The 22788-nt window shown below is 41.2% G+C and overlaps 1 protein-coding gene across 4 annotated transcripts in view; it reads left to right on the top strand.

The window, feature by feature from the left end:
* The window catches only part of FYN (FYN proto-oncogene, Src family tyrosine kinase), a 192260-nt gene that overhangs the window by 72492 nt on the left and 96980 nt on the right, over window positions 1–22788 (top strand). Inside the window, exon 1 of one of the 4 annotated variants that reach the window (XM_035296540.3) lies at window positions 18204–18390. The exons of the other annotated variants lie outside the window; for them this stretch is intronic. The gene's annotated coding sequence lies outside the window, so the exon portion shown is untranslated. Of the gene's footprint in view, window positions 1–18203; window positions 18391–22788 lie in introns of those variants that run through there. 4 annotated transcript variants of the gene reach the window in all.

The raw sequence follows: 22788 nt of genomic DNA, 5'->3' as shown, positions 1-22788 counted from the left end.
TTTGGTGCCTCCTTCACTTCTCTGTTAATATCTGAGACTTTTGGCCTTCAAGGAGAGGTCAGAACTTTCTGTCGGTCAGCAAAATAAAGTTAGCTTCTTATTTACACAATGTGTGTACAAGGGAGGAGGACCCGAGATAAAGAGTGAAAACGGACCATTTTGTAACCCAAAACCCAACCAGACCTAGGGGCTGGAGAAATGCTTTTACCTAAATTCCAAGTCATAAAGGCCATGTCTTGAGAGGCCATGGGGAGAGTTAAAGGCAGAGGCTTCCAGCAGAGAGCCCTCAGGAGAGGTGTCCATGAGTCTCCCCAAGCAGCCACTGGTCCCCTGCCTCAGAATCGGCCTAAGAGCTTGTTAAATGCACAGATCCTGGCCCACCCCAGTCTGGTAGAATGACACGGAGTCCCTGTGGTGGGTGTGTGGCTTTATTCTTAACAGCCTCTCCAGGTGGTACTTATGCATCCTAAATTGTGAGAATCCCTGTTCCAGTCTCTATTCTCAGCCTTTTCTTTCAGGGCTTATGTTCCATCTGACGTTGCATGCAGCAGTCTGGCCCAACCTCTAAGACTGATTCCCTTCCATAAGCATCACACACAGATTTAAAGAACAGATCCCTAAAGCACATCATTTTGAAAATTAGCCCTGTACCTAGGAGGGTAGGGTGTCTCTTCTGTGTTACTGTGTAATCTTGATTCCTAAAGTAATTTCCACAATCATTGTATCACTTGCTCACTAAGAGGAGTATCATTTTCATTCCAGGTTAGTTTTGGCAACATTCTAAACCAGATTCCTTGAAGCTGCTTTGCAAGAGGCCATCCTGCTCCTCTGCTACAATCGCCCAAGTATTTGCCATCTGCTTTCACTCTAAAATTCACACTATGCTGTAGTTTTTATCTATAGCAACACTTAAAAGCCAAAATTTCCCACTTATTAAGGGGAAACATTTTCAGAACAAGTAGCTGTCACGTATTCTAGTGCATGACTAGAGAGATAAGACTGTATTAGCTCCCACCTGGGATCCAGGTTGTTGGTCCCACCCCACAGCCCTGCCTCTGATAGCTCATTTGTATAGCTCATTTAGGTTTGTAAAGAGCTAGCTGGGCTCAGTGGCACACGCCTGTAATCCTAGCACTTTGGGAAGCTGAGGTGGGGGGATCACTTGAGGTCAGGAGTTGGAGACCAGCCTGGCCAATATGGCGAGACCCCATCTCTACTAAAAATACAAAAATTAACCGGGCATGGTAGCACATGCCTATAATCCCAACTACTCAGGAGGCTGAGGCAGGAGAATCCCTTGAACCTGGAAGGTGGAGGTTGCAGTGAGCTGAGATCATGCCACTGCACTCCAGCCTGGGTGACCGAGCCAGACTCCATGTCAAAAAAAAAAGGAGCTGCAGCACATTTGATCTTCCCAAACTACTTCCTAGGCAGGGCAATCAATGTTATCACAAATTGGAGGCTCAGAGAATTTAGATGATGTCTAAGGCAGGAGGCGTTTGGGAATGTGTGTGGGGAGTGGGGAGGGGTTTGTTGTCCTCACAAAGACTGGGAGGTACCATTGGCACATGATGCAAGAGAAAGTGGGGCAGGGATGGCAAATGTCCTGCAGTGCCCAGTGAAGAGCTATCCCTAGCGCAGTGTTCATAGCACCCCTATTGAGAAACACTGATCTGAGGTTGTACTAGAATGCAGTCGAGCCAGATGCACACCTGCACTATCTGAATTCAGATCCTTTATAGCTCTCTCTGTGTTAAAGGCATCACGGAATTAGTTTCCACTTCTTGGGAACTCTCACTCCCTGAAAGTTGAGTTCAGAGTGGCTATTCTGCAGGTCATGCGATTGCTGCCCCAGGCACCAGAACTCAGGCATAGCACACTTCAGGTGAAAATAGACTCTCTAAAACCCCAGTGGCCCAGCTGGCCAGCATGTTGTATTGTACCTATCATGTCTCCATCAGTGTCCAGTGCAGGTGTGAGAGAGAGTACTGTCTTTGGAAAAGATGAGAGCCCAGTAGGATGCTCTAACCACAGCCTCACATCCACCTGGCTTAAAAACCATCCTGATAGCAAATTAGGTGTTGATTTCAGAAGTTTTTGATTTGTTATCTGAGACTTCATACCTACCTGGTGAACCCTTACAAGAGCTGTTGGAGCTTTGTTTAAACTTTAGTTTTGATGTAAGCCAGCAAGGGAGCTGAGACAATGGCTGCATCAGTTTGATGAGCACACAATGAAATTTATTAAACTGGTAAAAATAAAACCATATGGAATGAAAAGACACCCAGGGAAACTGACCTGAATATAGATGTTGAAGGGAGTCTGAAAGAGGGAGAGAAGGAGTAGTGATATTATCTCACCTTTTCTTCCTTTCCTGTTTTGTATTTCTCTCCCCTCTCCCCCTCCCCCTTCCCCTCCCCCTTCCCCTCCCCCTTCCCCTCCCCCTTCCCCCTCCCCCCTCCCCCCTCCCCCCCTCCCCTTTCCCCTCTCCCATTTCCCAACTTTTTATTTTGGAAAATTTTAAATTTACTGGCTGGGAGAATTGTAAAACAAACACTTTATGTCCTTTACCTAAATTCACCACTTGTTCTACATTTGCAACATTTGCTTTATTCCCTCTTCTCATTATATATATAAATTATACATATTATGTATATGTATACATATTATGTAAAATTTTGCTGAACCATTTAAAAGTGGCAAACATCTTGACACTTCACCTCTAAATATTACACCACCCATCTCCTAGGAATAAGGACATTCTTTTATATAACCATACTGTAATACTATTTCCACATCTTAAAAATTTAATAATTTTATAATATCTAATGTTCAATTTATATTTAAATTTCAACAATATAGTCCAAACAATATTTTATAACTTACCTCTCCCCTCCCCCACCCCAAAATCTAGTAACTGGTCAAATACACCCGATGAATTTGGTTGATAACTTTTCCTTCATTCATCATATAACTTTTGAAAAATGACTTTTTGAAGAGTTTATTGTGCTATAGAGTGTCTTATACCCTGGGCTCGTCTGCTTGTTCACAGCATTGTTCAACTTGCTCTTCTCTTCCTAAAATTTGTTAGATCTAGAGGCTTGTTATTAAGTGGAGGTTAAACATCTTTTGTCAAGAATCCTTTATAAGTGATGTAATGCACCTGATACTACATCACATCAGAGGGCAGAAGATGTCACCTTGTTCCACCATCCTCAGTGCTAGGTTTCATCTCTTAGGTAAGATGGTTATAGACCTAACCACTGTCAAGGTGCACCTTGAGTTAATAAATCGTCAGTAGGCTGTTAAATGAGTCATTAATGAACATCCTGCTCCAGCTTTCCTTTCGTCCAATGGCTTGAGTAACCATGGATATCCTCACCTGATTCAGTTATTATTTTGGGATATTGTCTGATATTTTTTACTCTTTTCTTTCTCTTCCTGAATTATTTGTAATGTATGACCTAGGCCTTCAGATTTTTACAGTGATAGTTTTCTAGCCATTTCCTTGGTGGTCACCTGGATTTTGCTGTGGTAATGTAGATTAGCTAAACATTTTTTTTTCTTGCCTTTGGGATAAGAAGGAATTACTTTAGCAAAGCATTTACTACACACTCCTCACCACACAGGCTCCTCACATGTAGAACATTTTTCACTTTCTTCCCTTAGAACAGCTTAGACTAGTGAAGTGACTTGCCCAAGGTCACCCAGCCTCTATGAGAGAGCTAAGATCAAGCCATATCTATCAGGTTTAAAGCCAGGATTTTTCAACAATTCCGTGTTCCCTCTCATGCCCTCTGGCCATGCCTTCCCCACCACAGTTCTTGCCTCAGGCCACAAGTGTCTGCCGGACTAGGTAGATCCCTAAACAAGGAGAGTCAGCCAGGAGACTGCAGCTGGAGAAGCACACACTACCCACATCTAAAGGGCAGGTGCTGCTGGACCTTAGACGAGTGGGCCATGCTCAGCCAGAAACTGAGATCTTTATGCTAACCATCCTGACTTTTCTATGGCAGTGACTAATTCAGACACATGAAACTCATCAGCCCAGTTGCCAGTTTTCGGCACCAGCACTACTGCTGTGTGAGGCAGCCTTGGGTAGGCCACAGCTTTGTTTATAAATGGAATTTCATTGTCTGTCATTTGTATGTTTTTAACAACCTCTTTTACACAGAAAGTAATATGCTTGGGAAGTGATACTGTTTTGATGTGGGGGATGCTTGATTTTTTTAAAGGGGGAAGTTGTATTTCATGTGTTATTTAACTGGATTACTTAATAGGCCACAGTGTTATTATAAAATCTTGGATTTTTTATTTGGTAGGTTAACAGTACAGTAGTAGATATTTCATATGTAAGTTTAAAAGAAAGTAAATACCTCTCCCTCTGCATATCATGATCTGTAGGATTTTTCTTTTTTGAATTTTTCCTAGTCCTTAAGAAGGGTGTGACATCTGTTGTTCCCATCTTGCACTCTTTGTTCTTTGTGTGTCTTTTACTGTGTTAACACGTCACAGGAACTCTGTCAGCTCCGTCCCCGAGAGGGCCTGAAGCAGATCTAACATAAATAGCAGCGCTTCTCCAGATGGGTCCTGGCAGAGGCTCTAGATCTCTGTTGGTCATTCTACTTGTTTTTAGCAGAATTATTCTTGGGATTGGAGTGACTGGGAATGGCGCACATAAAGAGCTCCTCTAGACTTACTTCATCATGCAAGAATTTGGTCCCGCCTCTCATTTCACACATTAACCATCTGAGGCACATGGAGATTGGGAAGGACCCAAATAGACCTTGCTATGGTTTGTTTCCCACCAAACCTCATGCCGAAATTTGATCTCCATGTGGCAGTGTTGGGAGGTATCTGGAGCATGGGCAGCTGGGTGCCATTCTTATGACAGAGAGTTCTCACGCTTCCAAGACTGGATTAGATCTCAGGGGAATGGTTAGGGTTCTTCTAAAGTGAGGACACCCCTCCTAGTTTGGCTTCTTCACATATATCTGCCATGTTTTTCCCCCACATGTGGCCGTCCTCAGAAGCCAAGCAGATACCAGCATTATAGCTACTTGAACTTGCCAGCCTGCAATCTTGAGCTAAATAAACCTCTCATCTTTATGAATTGCCCAGTCACAGGTATATAAGAACACAAAATAAACTAGGACAGACCTGATTAGCTTGGGTCTCTTGTGATTGTGCCTCATACTCCCTAAGCTAAAGTTTTCAGTCTACAAGCAGCCACTGTAATACTTTACCCTGACATGTCACCTTGTCACCCACAATATCTCTTCCCATCTGAACCACCCCAGCGTCCTACCATCAGCCACATTTAACAAGTGAAGAAGCAAAGGTCTAAATCAGCACTGTCCAACAGAAACCAAAGTCAAGTACCATGGACAATTTAAAGCTATCTAGAAGCCAGATTAGAAGAAAGTAGAAAGAAATTAGTGAAATTAAATTTTATATTTTAACCCATTATATGTCCAAAACATTATCATCTACCATGCAGTCAGTACGTTAAATTACTGAGAATTTTTCAAATTAACAAGTCTTTGAAATTACATGTGTATTTTACATTTGCAGTGTATCTCAGTTTGAACAAGCCACTTGAAATGTGCTCAGTGTGGCTACTGGCTACGGTGTTGGGCAGCACAGCAGTGTGGAAGACACAGTCCAAGGTCACACCCAGCTAGGTTCTTTCATTTAAATCTCAAAAGAAACTTGATCTGCTTTTTTGCCCTCCCCCAGTCTGAAACCCCATATTTCTGTCCTCTTTGTGCCATTTCCCCCCCAACAGCTAACTCTAATTACAGAGAGATGCTTGGTTTGGTCATAAGTGCTAGCTCAGCAGTTTTCTACCAGTCCTGGCAGCTGGTGAGACCAACATACACTGCCTGCAAATGATAGTGTAAAGCATACTTTTAAATTTCTCCACAGCAGAGTTTCCATGATTTTCTTTCTCTTAGAAGTAATTCACTGGCATTTTTCAAAGCCAGGAGTTTTTTTTTTTTTTTAAGTCATTATTTCTTAAAGTCCCATCTTAATGGGTACATAAAATATTTACTAGCTAGTAATCTCCCCCAGGGACTCAGCAAACAAGTAGGCATTAATCTAGTTTTTATACCAGTTATACCTCTGTTTTGATTAACAATGGTTAGGTTTCTTTTCACTTTTTTTTTTTCTCTAAGACGGAGTTTCACTCTTGTTGCCCAGGCTGGAGTGCAATGATGCAATATCGACTCACTGCAACCTCCACCTCCCAGATTCAGGTGATTCTCCTGCCCCAGCCTCCCGAGTAGCTGGGATTACAGGCGCATGCCACGGTGGTCGACTAATTTCTTGTAATTTTAGTAGACACGGGGTTTCACCATGTTGGCCAGGCTGGTCTCAAACTCCTGACTTCAGGTGATCCACCCGCCTCAGCCTCCCAAAGTGTTGGGATTACAGACTTCAACCACCGTGCCTGGCCAGTTTCTTTTTTCTAACTAGTCAGATACTCACCCAATACATCAGTCCCATTTTGAGTATCATTCATAATGAAATATCAGTAAAGGTTAGATTCCATTTTCACTAAATGTCAAGTCTCTGACCACTGACCCCACTACTTGAATTATTAAATAATAATCACAATCTCAGAGGAAGAGATGACAAAAGAATGGTGACAGACTCCTGGAGTTGTTGTGATAGACTTTACCCAAATACAAACCCTGATCTGTAAGAACTGAAATTCAAATAGGGAAAAGATTGTCTCATATTATTAATTAGAGGCCATAACCCCACATCTTCAAACATTCTTAGTTAAGTGAAGGCTAGAGAAGATCATATTTTTTTTCCATATCTTTGAGTAACTGAAGGATGGTACTGCAAAGCCAGCCTTTCTGTAACACAAATGAATTTTCTTAAATTCCCTTCAGTTCTGTATTCCTCGGATTTTGACTTGATGTCAACCTCACTATTCACAGATCCCCTAAAATCCACTATTTAAAAAACTTTAAGTGTGATGTTGCATTTGGAATTAGAACAATGTTGTTATGAATGGGTTGGTTTCATCTCTTACCCCGCCATTTCCCTATAGTAATACACACTTAGAGCCCCAATCACAATCCTTTTATCCCAAATAAATAAAAGCCTTTTTATTTCTTTAAGTGGATATCTCATGTTCATTTCAAAATGTCATTTAGCAGCTGTATTTCTGCTAAATAACCAAAAATTATAGTTGACTCCAGCCAAGTGGCTGAGTACCTAGATTTTGTTTCCAAGTATGGTGCTGAGCAGAAATGTTTTGGTTTCATCCTCAGTATTAATAGTTGACTAAGAGTGATGGATGGGCCTGGGGATGAGAAAAGGAAAGGAAATATCAAATATAGTGGCAGAGCATCATCTACTTCAGGGACTCTTGACAAGTTTTTACCAGAATCACCTCAGAAGATATTAAAAATCCAGATTCCCAGGCCCCACTGTCCCTCCATTCATTTGGAGTCCCTGAGAACAGGGCCCTGGCAAGTGTGTAGGAACCACCTGCTCTTACTCAATTGTATCCACTTACCAATACTTAAGGAGAACTTAACTGTACATAAATTATACATCAATAAGCTTGTCCTGAAATCTGTTTGCACACATGCATATAAATTTTTGAAAGCTTTTGTTTGTACTACCATGAGGAGTATTTTGACTGTCAAACACTCTGGAGCCTGAAGACAAAGCTCACAGTTGAAACAGTCATTCATCCACTCAGTGAACATATAAGAAACAGTGCTGGGCCTTGTTCCTAGCCTGGGAAAACAGAGATACATTGAGACACAGCATATACCTCGAAGGAGTTTGTTTAGTGGATAAGAACTATATCCAACAATTATGCTGCATTGTGAAAAATATAATGTATCTATAGAGCAAAAAGGGAGGAATCCTGAACAACCACATACATGCATGTGCACAAATACTTACTTGCACATATTCCCACTTCCACCCCACTGACTTTGGAAGGTAGAAGAGAGAGGCTGTGTTGGGAAAATTTCACAGAAAAGCCGCAACACATGATTCCCTGAGGTGTGAGTAGACAAGGAAGTGAAAAGTATGCTGCCTATTTTTCAAAGGAATGGCTCTCAGAATTTGATTCTAACATCAAAAAGAAAAAGTTTTTTATACCCTGGTTAGTTTTAAGGGGATTTTAGCCACCCCTGAAGTGATTCAGTTTGCTTATCCTGATCTATCTAGTCCCAGCGTAGGTCTCAGTGCTAGCATACAATAGGTGCCCAGCACAGCAAGTGCATTGAATAGAAGTGATGCTTTCAGCAGTTTTGTCTCTCTTCTAACAAACCTTTAGCCACAATTGTATCTTAGAGTACACACACAATTTTCAAGATAGTTACCTTTGTAAGTATTGCTTCCAAAATACCAAAATCTTTGCCCTTGAAGGGAGAGCACATTTAACAGTATGAGTTGTTCTGCTGGCATATGCCATGGTATGTTTTGATTTTTATATATTAAGGGCATTAACTCTTTCTTACCTAATTTTTACTGTCATTTTTTCAATATACCTGAAGTTATAGAAAAGCAGCTAGATCAAAAGATCAAATGATAATAGCATGACTTACTTCGTCATTTAAAGGCAAACAGAAAATAGCATTGTATTTTCCTGGATATTGGGTGATCTTGGTTGGATTTGGGGAGCAGAGGTTATTTGAGAGCAGCTGTTCATATTGTGTTAAAAATATAGTCGATGTTGGGGTGGCTGCTTACCAGGACCACTATGTCCCCTATACATTTTTACAGCTTTATGTATAAATTATGATCATTGGTTACTTTGATACTAAAGGATATAATAGGAGAATTCCCAACTTGACCCTTTGACTGTGTCATAATAAGAAAGGACATTGATATGTTTTGGCTGTGTCCTCACCCAAATCTCATCTTTAATTGTAGTTCTCATAATCCCCACATGTTGTGGGAGGGACCTGGTGGGAAGTAATTGAATCATGGGGGCCGTTACCCCCATGCTGCTGTTCTTATGATAGTGAGTGAGTTCTCATGAGATCTGATGGTTTTTATAAAGAGCTTTTCCCTCTTTGCTTGGCACTTCTCCTTCCTGCCATCATGTGAAGAAGGACGTGCTTTCTTCCCCTTCCACCATGATTGTAAGTTTCCTAAGGCCTCCCCAGCCATGCTTAACTGTGAGTCAGTTAAACCTCTGTCCTTTATAAATTATCCAATCTCAGGTATGTCTTTATTAGCAGTGTGAGAATGGACTAATACAAACAGCAAGAACCGATTTACATATGGCTTTGTTTAGAAGGCTAAATGATATTTCTAGAGGTTCCCTGTGCATTGGAAATTTTTGTGGTTAATCTGCCTGCTTTCCAACCCTAAAAGCAATGTACATTCCATGCCCTGTTCTTAAAATAGCCGTTCTGACTAAGAGGAAAATAGATGATGGTGTGGGAGGTGGGCTTCAGGTTAAATAGCAGGATGGGCAGGGCATTAACTTTGCTACTGGCACGTGCTTGCATCTGAACTCCAGTAGGGTCTTGGGCAAGTCATCACCCTGCTGTGACTCAACTTGCTCATGCCCAAAATGATACTGTTTTGAGGATTAAAAGAAGAAATGTGGTGCTGACATGATGCCTGACACTCATAAGTGCTAACTCTGTGTCAAGTTTTTCACTTTTCCCTTTTTACACATGTATCAATCTTGTAATTCTCTCGTTTTGAAACTTTTCAAGGCTTCTGTTACTCCCCAAGAAAGTCCTCAACACCTTAACCTGGCATCTGAGGCTTTTTATGATCTGTCTGTCCAACCCACCTCTTTATCACATCTAACTCTTTTACTTCCAATGTAATTCTGTAGCAAAACCAAACCATCTCTTTGCCCTTGGAGGGCATTTTCTAACCTCTTGGGATGCCTTCCTGCTGTCACTTTGGGTCTAAGTCTAATCTTCTGCAAGGATCATCTTTTCTTATTTTATTGCAAGTCAGTCTCTGCTTATCCAGTTCATCTTAAATGCCACTTCTTCCTAGTCTCTCAGGCTAGAAAATTCACCCCTATGTCCAACACTGTGTCTTTTTCATCATAGGTGCTTAAAAATAACTAAAGTGTTGAATAAGTCTGAAACATATTCATAGATAACACGTGCCAGAGAAACAGGTAAAGGTTTCTTTCAGGTGGGCATTTCTGTCAGGGGAAAGGCCTGAGTGGCTTAAACAACAGGATCTTCTTTTCTCACAGTCTGGAGACTGAAAGTCCAAGAACATGGTGCTAGCAGGGTCAGGGTCTGGTGAGCCTCCCTTCTTGTCTTGCAGATGGCCACCATCTCTGGTGTCCCCATGTGGCCTTTTCTCTCTGCACGTTCCCCTGCTGTCTCTTCGCTTTCCTATAAGAACACCAGTCCTATTGGATCAGGGCCCTACCTTTTTGATTATTTAGCTTTCATTAACCTCCTTTAAGGCCCCCTTCTCCAAATACAGTCACATTGGGGGTTAGGGCTTCAGCACATGCATTTGAGGGGATACGATTCAGTCTATCACACATAGGTATAAAAAATCCTTTCAATCCTCTGAGAGTGTGTGTGCTCATGTGTGCACACGCCCTGTGTGCAGGTCTCCTCTGTTACAAGCATTCTTACCTGGCCTCATTCAGGAAACCCACAGGATAGCAAATGGCCTTGCTCCCCTGTGGAGGCCCAGCTTGGCCTGCCTACTCTAGCTGCCTCCACATGATCCCAGCCCACAAAGATGCCACTTCAGGCTCACCGAGAGGGCGCCAGACACATACTGTCTCACCCAGCGGTTCCATCACAGCCCCCTCCTTGCCTCCAGCTGCCAGCAAAGGGGAACAAGAGAGAATGAGCCACAGCAGGGAAGGGAAGGAATTCAGGAACTAGAACAGGAGGGTGACATTTTGTTTTTTAAAAGAGCAGTCTTTCCTTTTACTTCTGTTTAACATTGTCCGTGGGTTTTTGTTCCTCTACATTTCTCCAGATTCCCAATTCTGAAATTACTAAAGGAACAACCCCTTAGCTCTACGAGTTAAGACAGTTGATGACTGATGTGGGAGAATGCACTCTAATTAGGTCCTCAGTTAACCCACCCCTGACTTAACAGAGGGAGGCTGTTTGGTTACAAATAGTTTTTATTCTAAATCAGAGGCTTCTCACACTGTGTCATCTGCCTGCAAATTAGCTAGAGGCACAAGCTTTGCATTATGCAAAGTACATATTCTCACAATTAATATGCTGGAAAGTGTGGTTTCACACTTTTCTGCCAGTACAGGGGTTCTCACTCAGGAGTGAACCAGATCACCTGGGAAGCTTTTACAAAATACCCGAGGCTTATCTTCCTCCACCCCAAGCCACCCCACAGCTGTGAGAGTGAGATGTGGTCCCCCCCAACCCGGCGCCAATAACCCCGGTATCACCACTTATTACTTCCTCAGAGGTTTCTTATTAAATGTTTCAAATATAGTATCTTTTTTTTTTTTTTTTTGCTTGACAAAATCCAGTGACTGATTTGATTTTTTTAACATTTTATTCATTTTATTATAGAAAATCTCAAATGTATAGAAAGTAAACAGTGTAGCATAATGGAACCGATGCACCCTCACCCAGCTCCAACAGTAATCGTCAACATTCTGCCATTCTTGCTTCATCTATAGCTTGATAATTGTTGTCATTATTTTTGACTAATTCAGTTTTGTTTCATAGATAGCATAGCCTGAGCACTAAAAATTGGTTATGTGTTCCTACTGCATATTGAATTGACTGTGTGCAAGGCACTTCCTATACTTTAACACATTTACTCTGTAAAGCACCCGTAGGCATTGTTACCCACATTTTATAACAATGGCAACAGAAGCTCTATGAAATTACACACCTGCCCAAAGTCTCCCAGCTAGTAAGTGCTCCAGCAGGAATTCACACCAAGAAGTGTTTGAAAAGTGTTTGAAAAGCATGCTTCCCCCTGCCCTGCCCCCGTAAGCAAAACTTTAGAAAAATAAAGTCCATGAAAAAAATGTATAGTTAAAAGTTTTGTAGCATGGATAGATGCATAGCTATGTGATAAAGCACATATGTTATAATAATGTTAGAAGCTGTGTGGTAAGTACATGGTTATTCAGTGTAAAATTATGGAAACTATGTTTGAAATGTTTCACAATAAAATGTTGGGAGGTTTCCAACAAAAACAAACTTTGTCTTTACTATCAAGCAGCGGACAAGACACACAGGCTATTTTCAGATACCAATCCTGTTGATATCTGCTTCAAAGAGATAGCTTTGAGACTTGGTGGAATTTTGACCTTAAAAATAGTAAACCAAGTGTAAGCCACAAAGTGTCTGCGATAGGTTTCAATCAATTTAGAAGTTTATTTTGCCAAGGTTGAGGAACATGAGGAACATAGCTACAGGAGGTCCTGAGAACATATGCCCAGGATAGCTGGGTTATAGCTTGAGTTTGTACATTTTATGGAGACAGAAGACATAAACCCACATATGTAAGGAATACATTGGTTTGGCCAGCAAGGCTGGACATCTCCAAGGCAGTGTGTGTCCAGAGGGTGAGGGAGGGGGTGACTTCCAGGTCATAGGTAGATTTAAATATTTCCTAATTGACAATTGGTTCAAAGAGTTAAGCACTACCTGAAGAGTTGAAATCAGCTTGAGTTAAAGTAAGTGGAGTCAGGAGGTCTGGAAGATAAGATTCCTTTCATGTGGATGAAACCTCGAAGAAGCAGGCTTCGGAGACCCTAAATGTAAATGTCTCTTACCAAAGGTGTCAGAGTCACAAGAGAGACCTAGTAAGGGAAGGAGATTCTCACCCGTGTCCAGCCATTTGAATGCGAGGACCTTTTTAGTTATCTGTGGTGGTACATACCACAAAAATAATGCATGGATCTTTTTTTTTTTTTAAGCTCATCAACTATCATTAGTATATTTTATGTGTGGCCCAGGGAAGTCAAAAGGTTGGACACTCCGCATGCAAACTTCCTCCACAAGAGACAGCTTTGCAGGGCCATTTCAAAATATGCCCAGGAAATATATTTTAGATTAAAATATTTTGATTTCCTTTTAGGGCCTGTTATCTGTCACGTGATGTTATGCCAGTGTCAGGTTAGAGTTAGTATCATATTACTGTAAGAGTCTGTTCTGTCAGCCTTAGGGTCTGTTCTTAATGTTCATACCGGCCAGTTGTGCCTGAACTCCAAAGGGAGGAGGGTATAACGAGGCATATCTGACCCCCACACTCCCTTCATGGCCTGAACTAGTTTTTCAGGTTTCTTTGGATCCCCTTGGTCAAGAGAAGGGTCCACCTAGTAAGTTGGGGGGCTTAGAATTTTACTGTGGTTTACAATAAAACAGAGATTACTTAGAGGTGTGAATAATCAACATTAACTGGTGAGGTCTTAGAGAACTCAGAAAACCAGAGCAGAAGCAAAGCCTCTCCCAGGGTGGCCCCAGCTGTGGCTCACAGCTTGGGAAGCTTCCTCACTGCTGCTCATGGAAAGCCAGAGCCAGACAAAATGAACAAGTTATTTTTTTCAGTTCAGGCCACTTAGGATTCCATGATGATTTCTTTTTACCACTTACCCAAAGGAACATTTTGCATACATACAGCCTACGTGTTGAAGCTGTTCGTTCTCACGGAAGGGCATAACCAATTTCTTTACACTACATAAAAAACATCAAGCCACCCACACTCCCCATGATGTAATGCAGGTCCTGCTTTGATGGTGAGCTGGCCTGACCAGGGATTGCTGAGTAGTCTCAACATTGGGAGTAATGATTGGAAGCAGGTAGCCTGTCCAGGGGGCATTTTCTTTCTAAAGGTACAAGGAGATCCTGGACAAGCAGCTAGCAGCCCCCTTTCACAACCCTGCAGAGAGCCCTGGAGCTCCCTGCAGCTGCCTTTCTTCCTCCTAAGCTTGGCTGCCATGGTGGCATCCACTTCACCCTTCAGTGCTTGGAGCCAAGGGGTCATCGCCCAGGAAGGCTCCACCCTTCTGGTTTTAGACTGCTGTGGAGGAGGGAGCCACTTGGCGATACAAAGCCCACCTTTCCAGAATCTTCCAGGGTCCCCACAAATTATAAGACTACGGTCACACCAGGAAACCAAGATATTTTCAGTAACAACCTTTCCTACTAATTTCCAGTTTCATCTTCCAGAATTCCAGTGCACTCCTATTCAAACCATTTGCGATACTGTTCTCCTTTCACTAGGCCACGAGCAGGTATAAAGCCACAAAGAGAAACCCATCTCATGAGTAAACCACTCCATCAGTTTCCTTCACCCTGAAATCTTTTAGCAGTATAGATTAGGAGGAAGAACAGGCTTTGCAATCAGACCTGGGAATGAATGCCAACGTCATCATTACTAGCTGAAAGATTTTGAGAAAGTGGCTTAACTGCTTTGAGTCCAGTTCACAGGATTAATGTCAGGTTTGGACTCAGATAAGTATATGAAGGTGCCCTGCCTAGTCTCTGGCTCATAACAAGTGCCACTAAGTGCTGGTGTCCTTTTTCTGTTTTATGTATGATGACTTGTAGATATCTGCTGTCAGGCCCTGTCCCTGGCACTGGCTGGTGATGTGAACACACCTCCTGTCTTTGCATCCCTGCACCACAGTTCCATCTTCTGAAAATGAACTGGCTGTTCTCCAAGATATGGAGTTTTTTAAATTATAGTTTGCCTGCACCTTAGGGGATCCGTCTGATTACAGAGGCACAGTAAGGTCCTGAGTATAGGCGGTGGGCTGCCCAGAAAGTGAGAAGGCTGGGGGCAGACTGGAGCATAGGACTGGTGAGATTCAGATAGGGAGAGCAGGGGAGAAATGGTCAAAGTGAGACTGGAATCAAAAGATTGGCATTTCTAAAAACTATGATTGCACTTAAGTTTTGCCAAGGGCAATTTAGTTATCCCGCAGTAAGGAGCCTGGGTGCCTATGTCTCCAGTCACTTCCCCACAGGAAACCTAATTGCAGCCTGGGCTCCATGCAGCTCCCAGCTGAGGGAGGCCTATAGGCTTCATTCTGTGAGGAGCTCACTGCAGCATTCCTGCCCACACATGCCACTGCCGCCTTTCTCCTGAGGATGAGTTCCGTTATTATTTCGTGTGACCTCACTGCCAGGAGAGCTGGTTTGGTGTTTTGCATAACACACATTAAATTTGCTGTTAGATGTGCCGTTGAGCCTTGCCTGTGGGTCTCCTGTCCTCGTTGGTCCCTGCCTGCTGCAGCCATCCAGGCACTTAGGAAACAGATCTTTCTTCTTCCCAGCTGCGAGGAGCCCAGTAGTTGGATTTCCTTAAATGCAAGCAGATGGAAGTGAGCAGGAGTGTGGAGGCAATTAGAGGATTTCCTCCTCCAAGTAGTGCGGGTTTGCGCTCTCTTTGGGTGTGTGGCTGTTCTTGCTCATTTTAATTTTCCATTTGGGTTTTGTCAGGCTGTCAGCTTTTTTTTCCTGGCTGTATTTTGCTGCTGGTTGCAGGAGCTTGCAAAAATGCGGCAATTTGGTTGCTTATTGTTTGGAATCAAACTTTTCACAGTGAGGTATGGGTGATGCATATCATAATGATGATGACACTTCATATTTGTAAAATATTCTGCAACTTAAAGAATGTTTTCACAGACGTCACCATCTCATTTGGTCTGGACAGAGGCCCAGAAAGAGGAAAAAAAAAAAAAAATGAAGGCTCTACTCAGTCTGCTAGAGTCAGAGTTTTCCCTTATCTTTTTACGTCATCTCTAGTCAAACCACATAGGAGAGAGTAATGGAATGAAAACTGAAGCCTTATGCTTTATTCCTTTTCTCCTCCCTTCAGTCAGTTAAATATTTTTCAAACACTTCCTGAACACACTGTTAGATTATCTGGTGACAATTCAATAATTGTAACAGACAATCTCTGCCATCGAGGGAGCTTTCAGTGTAGGTAGGGAAACAAGGCGCACAACAGTGAGCTTACGTAACAGCGCCTGGCCCACATAAGGCACTAAGGAACTAGTGCTGAATGAGTGGGTGAGAAAATGAATGTAGAACATGGCCCACCAAAGACCTGGAGGACTTTGGTTCTAAGTATAGTTTCATGTCAGTGAAAACATCCAACAGAAGCCAAGTGTCCTGCTGACAGATTGGAGGACAACCTTTTCTCACTCGTGTTCTCCACTGGGCATTTGCCCTGGGGTATGCCTTGGTGCCCCCAGGAGACACTGAAAGGCTCAGTGCCATCCCAAGAAGACAATTCCTTCCTTTGGCTTACTCTCATACCATCAGCGGGGGACAGTGCCGACCCCTTAGGGAGGACCGGAAAGATTCAGAGTCCTTGATGAGAATGGGAAGCAAGGGTGCAGCGCCCTCCGAGTGCCTGGGTGCCTGGGAGTGAGCAGGCAAGAGGACCTGGCACTGTTGTGAACAGCCTCCGTTCTGTCAGCGCCACTCCATGATGGCTGAAGTCAAGGAGGAAGCCATTTGTTTAGGAGCTGGAAAGGGTGAGCAGGAAAAGTGCCATTTTTTGCTCTTAAGGATGACACAAGCATAAAGAGAAAGGCACACAGGCAGACCAGAAGGAAGAGATTGCTTACAAAATTGTCAGGAAGAGTGCTAGTGAAATCACTCCTCCTTATAAGATCTATGTCCTGGTTTTGGGAACGTATAATATTATAGACCTGGGTCAGAAGCCAGAAGAAGGCAATGGGGAGAATCAAAGAGATTCTTGGCCCCAACCTTACCAGACCCTGCCATGCATGGGAAACAGTTAAATAATGTGACTGTCTCACCTGCATATGATCAAGTTTTGGGTATAAGCCAAGGAACTGAGAGATGGGGAGACCAGCACAGGCCTGAGGAGCTGGGAGGGAGGCTTACGCAAAGGGTAAGACATACATGGGCCTGGCCAGTAGATGAGATGTGGCAAGTGTATGGACAGTTATGTGGAGATGCATTCCATCCTGGCTGGAGCGTGTGTGAGAGGCAGTGGGAGATTGGTGGAAAAGGTATAGGGCACTGGTGTGGAAGTCTGGGAAACCACACTTCAGAGCGAAGAACGTTGCTAATCAGAGAGGCAACTTTCTGGAGGTGGTAAGTGGAACTTTGTTCATGCCCAGAATTTTCATTCCTGTCCTGCTGTCCCAGATGCTGGGCTTCAGTCTGCACTGTCCCCCGCTGATGGTATGAGAGTAAGCCAAAGGAAGAAATTGTCTTCTTGGGATGGCACTGAGCCTTTCAGTGTCTCCTGGGGTATGGAGCCATACCCCAGGCAAATGCCCAGTGGAGAATAGGAGTGAGAAAAGATTGTCCTCCAGTCTAACTGTCAGCAGGACACTTGGCTTTTGTTGGGTGTTTTCATTGACATGAAACTATACTTAGTTTGAGAATGTTTTGGAGACTACCAAGAATGCGTGTGACATGAATTCTAGGCATTTTCATTACGGTGGATTTTTTAAAATAATGTCCACATTAATACACACCTCTAATGTAAAGTACTTAGAGATACAGGACACACAGAACAAAACAAAAGTCACCTATTAGCCCGTCACACAGAGATAGTCACTCACATCCTTAGTATTTTGTCCTTTCCCAATGCAAATTTAGGAATTTCTTTAAAATGGTTTCAAATTGGACTTAATGTTTTATATCCTACTTTGTTTTAACTTGGCAATGCACCATGAGTATTTTTTAGTCACTAAATTTATCTAGCAATATGATTTTAATGCCATATACTATTCCATTATAGGCATGTACTATATTTAATCCATCAAACAAAATCAGTCTACTGTCTTTGCTTATTTTGGTGTTTCCAGTGAGTTAGGCTTTTAACGTATTTTTTAAAACAACATTGGAATCTAGTATTTTCAGATACCCATGTTTTTATTGAGTAAATTGCCCAGCCAGATCCAAGTGAATATAGAACATTCTCTACTCGTTTATCTTGTTTTTATTGTCACTTCATTAAAAATGGTAATAAGTCAACTGTGGAAAAAAGAAATCATATGTGCCATAGTTTCCTTCTGTAAGACTGTTAAAAACATGAGCTGACCAGGCCTCCATGCAAGTGGACATGCTGAATATAGAATAAGAGTGTAGAGGACTCAATTGGATCAAGCAGTTCTTAGAATTTAAATGACATCCTGTGTTTGGTTGTAATAAAATTTCAACAGAAGTAACTCTCCCTATTATCTTCATGTAAATGAAGAACAAGCATTCAAGAGCTTTCTTAAGAGCTTTGCCGGCCTCTTGACCAATGTCTCCCTTCACAGCATCCAGCTCCCTCCTGATGTGGGATGCCATTTTGGAGGGCCGCTTCCTGCTGACTTTATTATAAGCTGTGTAGAAGAGAAGGTGTCAACCATATTTTTCCTTTGAGGCAGAGTTCGATTTACAGAGGCCTGGACTTCCTGCTTATGTTTCTTTCCAGTAAGTAAGTGTGATTCACCACAGTTCAAAGTAACCCCATCTACAATGCTTCATTTTTTTTAAGTGAAATTTTTCCATGGGAATAGAATAGAGAGGGATCCTAGAGGTCTCCCATGAAATGATACTCTGCCTTTCAGAGTTTTACAATATAATTAGGTTACTTGTTTTTCGTAAATGTTTTTTATTCTGTGCTTATCTGGATGAGGTGCCTGTTGAAGAGCAGGAGACAAAGTTTAAGAAATAAAGTACAGTACTCAATTTTTTAAAATTACTTTGTCTTACTGTTGTTCCTGGATAGAAACACAATTTTTCATATTAAACTAATACTTAGCCGTTTGCTGAAGCCTCTTATCAATTCTAATAATTTATCTGTGTTTCTCTTAGGTTTTCTGTGTAACCAAATATACCACCTATAAATGATTATAAGTTTTAGTTCTTTTTCAATCTTTTATCTTTTATGTATTTATTTTTCCTTTTTCCTACCACTCTGGCTGTGACCTGCAGGACATAGCATGGGGATAGGAAATAGGGATAGCACAGATTTTTAGCTTGTTACTGATTTTAAAGGGAAGGCTGTTAGCATTTCACCATGGAGTATGGTGCTTACTGCTGGGTTTTGGTAAATACTATTAGATTATTAAAGTTCCCTTCTGTTCTTAATTTGCTAAAAGTTTGTATTTTTGAAAATTATAAAGGGGTTAATTTTTATTGAATGCTTTTTCTGTATCTATTGATGAAATTATTGGGGTTTTCTCTTTTAATCTGACAGTACAGGAATTATTGTCATCCATTTTTAAAGTTAAATCATCATTGCATTATTAGCAAAAATCCACATTAGTTGTGATATATTTTTTGCATTGTTGGGTTCCATTTGCTAATATTTTATTTTTTACATTTGTATTTATATCTGAGAGTAGTCTGTAATTTTCCTTTTTCCTACTGTCTTGGATTTGGGTTCTGAGATTATCCTAGTGCTTTTTCATTTTCCATCTCCTGCACTTTTTTTGTTTTTGTTTTTGTTTTTTTCATTTTTTTCTAAAACTATCTGAATCTAATATTTATTGGTTTTGGGGGTTTTTTGAGTGGAGTGATGAGTAGCTTTTTAACTAATTAATTTTTTTAATGGTTATTAGACTATTCAGGTTTCTCTCTTGTTAGAATAATAATTTGAATTGTTCTGTGATATTCTTCATCTCATTGAAATTTTCAAACTTAGTGGCACATGTTTCTTCATAGTACAGTATGCTGTGATTTAATCCTTGGTGAATCTATAGTTATGTTCTCTCCTTCATTCTTAGTGTTATTATTTGTACCATCTCTGTGTTTGTCTTTATCAGGTTTGGTTTGTCTCTTATTAATCTTTCCAAATAAATAGTTTTTCCCTTGTTCATCTTCTCTAGTGTACCTTTGTTTTCTGATTTTAATTTCTACCAGTTATTATTTTCTTCTGCTGCTTTCTTTGGATGTACTATTATTTACTTTCTGACTTCCTGAGTTGGATACTTGTTCATTAATTCTCAGTGCTTTTTTCTTTCTAGGACAAGATTTAAGTATTTTCTTCTAAATAAATCTGTAGTAGAATCTGACACATTCTAATACGGAGTATTTTTATCATCACTCAGTTATAAGAATGTTATAATTACCATAATTATTTCTTCTTTGATTCATGAGTTTTATTAGCAACATCATTTTAAATTCCCAAATGAATGAGAGTCTTTAGTAATCATTTTGTTATGGATTTCTAACTTTAAAAAAACCTATTGTGGTCTGGGATGTTGTTTGTGTGACACCATTTCCACAAAATGTATTGAGACTTGGTTTGCAGCCCAGTACATGGTCAATTCTCTTTAAATATTTCATGAATTTCTTTAGTGCATATTCTCTGATGGGGGCTATGGGGACAGAGTTCTAAATATGCCCATTAGATTAAACCTCTTCATTTTGTTGCTCACATCTTCTGTATCCTTATTAATCTGTCAGTCTCTTCAAGGAGGTGTTATTAAAATCTCTCACTGTTTTTGTTGCTTTGATCTTATAATTCTGATGATTTGCTTCATAAATGGTTATAACCATTTCCCAGGAAAAATACTGAAGAACTTTCCATTGACATTATCCGCTTTTCCTCAAAATATGGATTTTTTTTCTTTTGGCTTCTAAGCAACCATGAATCCAGTTTCTCAGAAGCTGTTGTCTCAAGACATTTGTTTCCAGATTACCTTGTTAGCGTCTACACTATGAGCTATTATAGAAAAAAAAAAATCAAAATCATATAGCTGTGGTTTTCCTGTGCTTAAAGGAGCCTTAAAGTTCGTCCAATCCAGCCAGTATCTGTTCATCCAAATTCTGCCAGTAAATCTCTATTGTTAAGATATTCTTTACCATCTTTAGGACTTTCTCATTATTAGAAACAAATCCTAAGAAGAAATTCTGCCACATAACAACCCATCCATTGCTTTTTAAAAAACAGCTTAAATCTTCTCATCTAGCCGGACACAGTGGCTCACACCTGTAATCCCAACACTCACGAGGTCAAGAGATCGAGAGCATTCTGGCCAACATGGTGAAACCCTATCTCTACTAAAAATACAAAAATTAGCTGGGTGTGGTGGCTCATGCCTGTAGTCCCAGCTACTTGGGAGGCTGAGGCAGGAGAATTGCTTGAACCTGGGGATAGAGGCTGTGGTAAGCCAAGATCGTGCCACTGCACTCCAGCCTGGCCACAGAGCAGGACTCCATCTCAAAAAGAAAAAAGAAAAAAGAAATCTTCTCATCTAAGCACAATTTCAAGTGTTTGTATTAGTTTTTCTCAAGAAATTTCGGGTCCTTTTAACATCATATTACTGTTAACAAGTTTTAAATTCTGTTCTCTGGTTTCAGAGACTGTCAGATTACATACACACATACACATGTACTTGGTGTGTGTATGTGTTTGTGTGTTTGTGTTAAGGAATGTTTTAGTGGATACCTATTATGGAAGTCTCTCAGGAAACTATACTGAGGCCAAAACCAACTGAACCCATCATACGATTTCTCTCCCTCAAGGAAAGCAAATGAGATTGAGCGAATGTGACCCTTGTCTGTTGTTCATAAGCATGTGCAGCAGGATCTGTGTGATCCTTTTCCTGAAGATAAACAGCGTACTGCTCAAGGAAGGAAAACAACACATAACAACAAATTTCCTGTTTTTTAAAAAAAGTTCCAACTTGGTTTAGAAATTATGCTGGCTTGCTTTCTATGTTTCTAATAGAGAATAAGGAGAAACTTGCTTCTCATTTGGCAACATGAGGTTTAAGTGTTATGTCTGAAAGTTCCAGAGATCACAGTTTATACACTGAAGAAAAGTAGTAAAAGGTTTGTGAAGACCTCTGTCCCCATGGGAGAGGTGCCCTACTGTGCATGCAGGGAGTTGGCTGTGGGTCGTGGGCACAGTACCTCTCACCCAAATGATTCTTTCCAACCATCAAGAAAGCAAACCCCAACTTGGGGCCCAGGCTATTCAAACAGTGGAAGAGTCCCACCTTCATACAAACAATAAATGAAATTTCTTCATATTGCCTAGCATTGTATATGATAAGGAACAGAGGGACAATATTGTCCTTTTGACTGGGCTCTGTCTCTTGGTGCCTAAAATTGTATTATCATTGCATTAAAAAAAAATCAAACTTCAATCTTACTAGAACGCATAAGTGTATTTTGGCGAGTCGTTAATTGTTTCTTCCTGCTAACCTCCCTAGTTCAGTCTAGCTAAGGGGAGGGCCTCCATGATTACCAGCAAAACTTCTCTCTGGTTAAACAGAGTTTGGTATGTTAAGCAACTTTACCCAACATGTTTATATCAAAAGCACCCATGTTTCTCAGTGTTTCTGGAGTTCCAACTTAAGTGAGGCCAGAGCTAATGCTGTATTTCAGTAAACACCACATTAGATCACATTTTTAAGCAGCCATGTCAAACAATTGACTTAAATTGAAACTACTCTCAGCTAACACTTCCCCCCAAATGGTTTTTACACAGGCTGCTGCTAAACCGCATGTCCACCATCCTGTACTTAGGCAACTGTTTTTTTTTTTTTTGGTCTGGCCCTCACATTTTTTCTTACTAATTTTATCAGTCAGTTGTGGCCTATTACTCCAGCCTAGCAGGATATCTCAAGATTGTCACTTCTGTCCCTTCAAAAGTTTGTTCCATCTGAATATTTCACCGTACAAATTTTTCGGTATCTTCATCTAAGATGTTGACAAGTTGTTGAAGAGCTCAGAGGCCTCTTTTAGGCCCCCCGAGGCCACCTTCTAGGTGGACATGGGCTCACCAATCAGCCCCACTTAAATATTATATTCACTTCATTGCTCTAGTATCTAGCCCACATGTTCCTGTCTTATTTTCAAAGGTGTTATGAGAGGCCTT

The sequence above is a fragment of the Callithrix jacchus genome, chromosome 4, assembly GCF_049354715.1.
Source record: "Callithrix jacchus isolate 240 chromosome 4, calJac240_pri, whole genome shotgun sequence".
Taxonomy (NCBI): Eukaryota; Metazoa; Chordata; class Mammalia; order Primates; family Cebidae; genus Callithrix; species Callithrix jacchus.
This window is presented reverse-complemented; position numbering and strand designations above follow the sequence as displayed.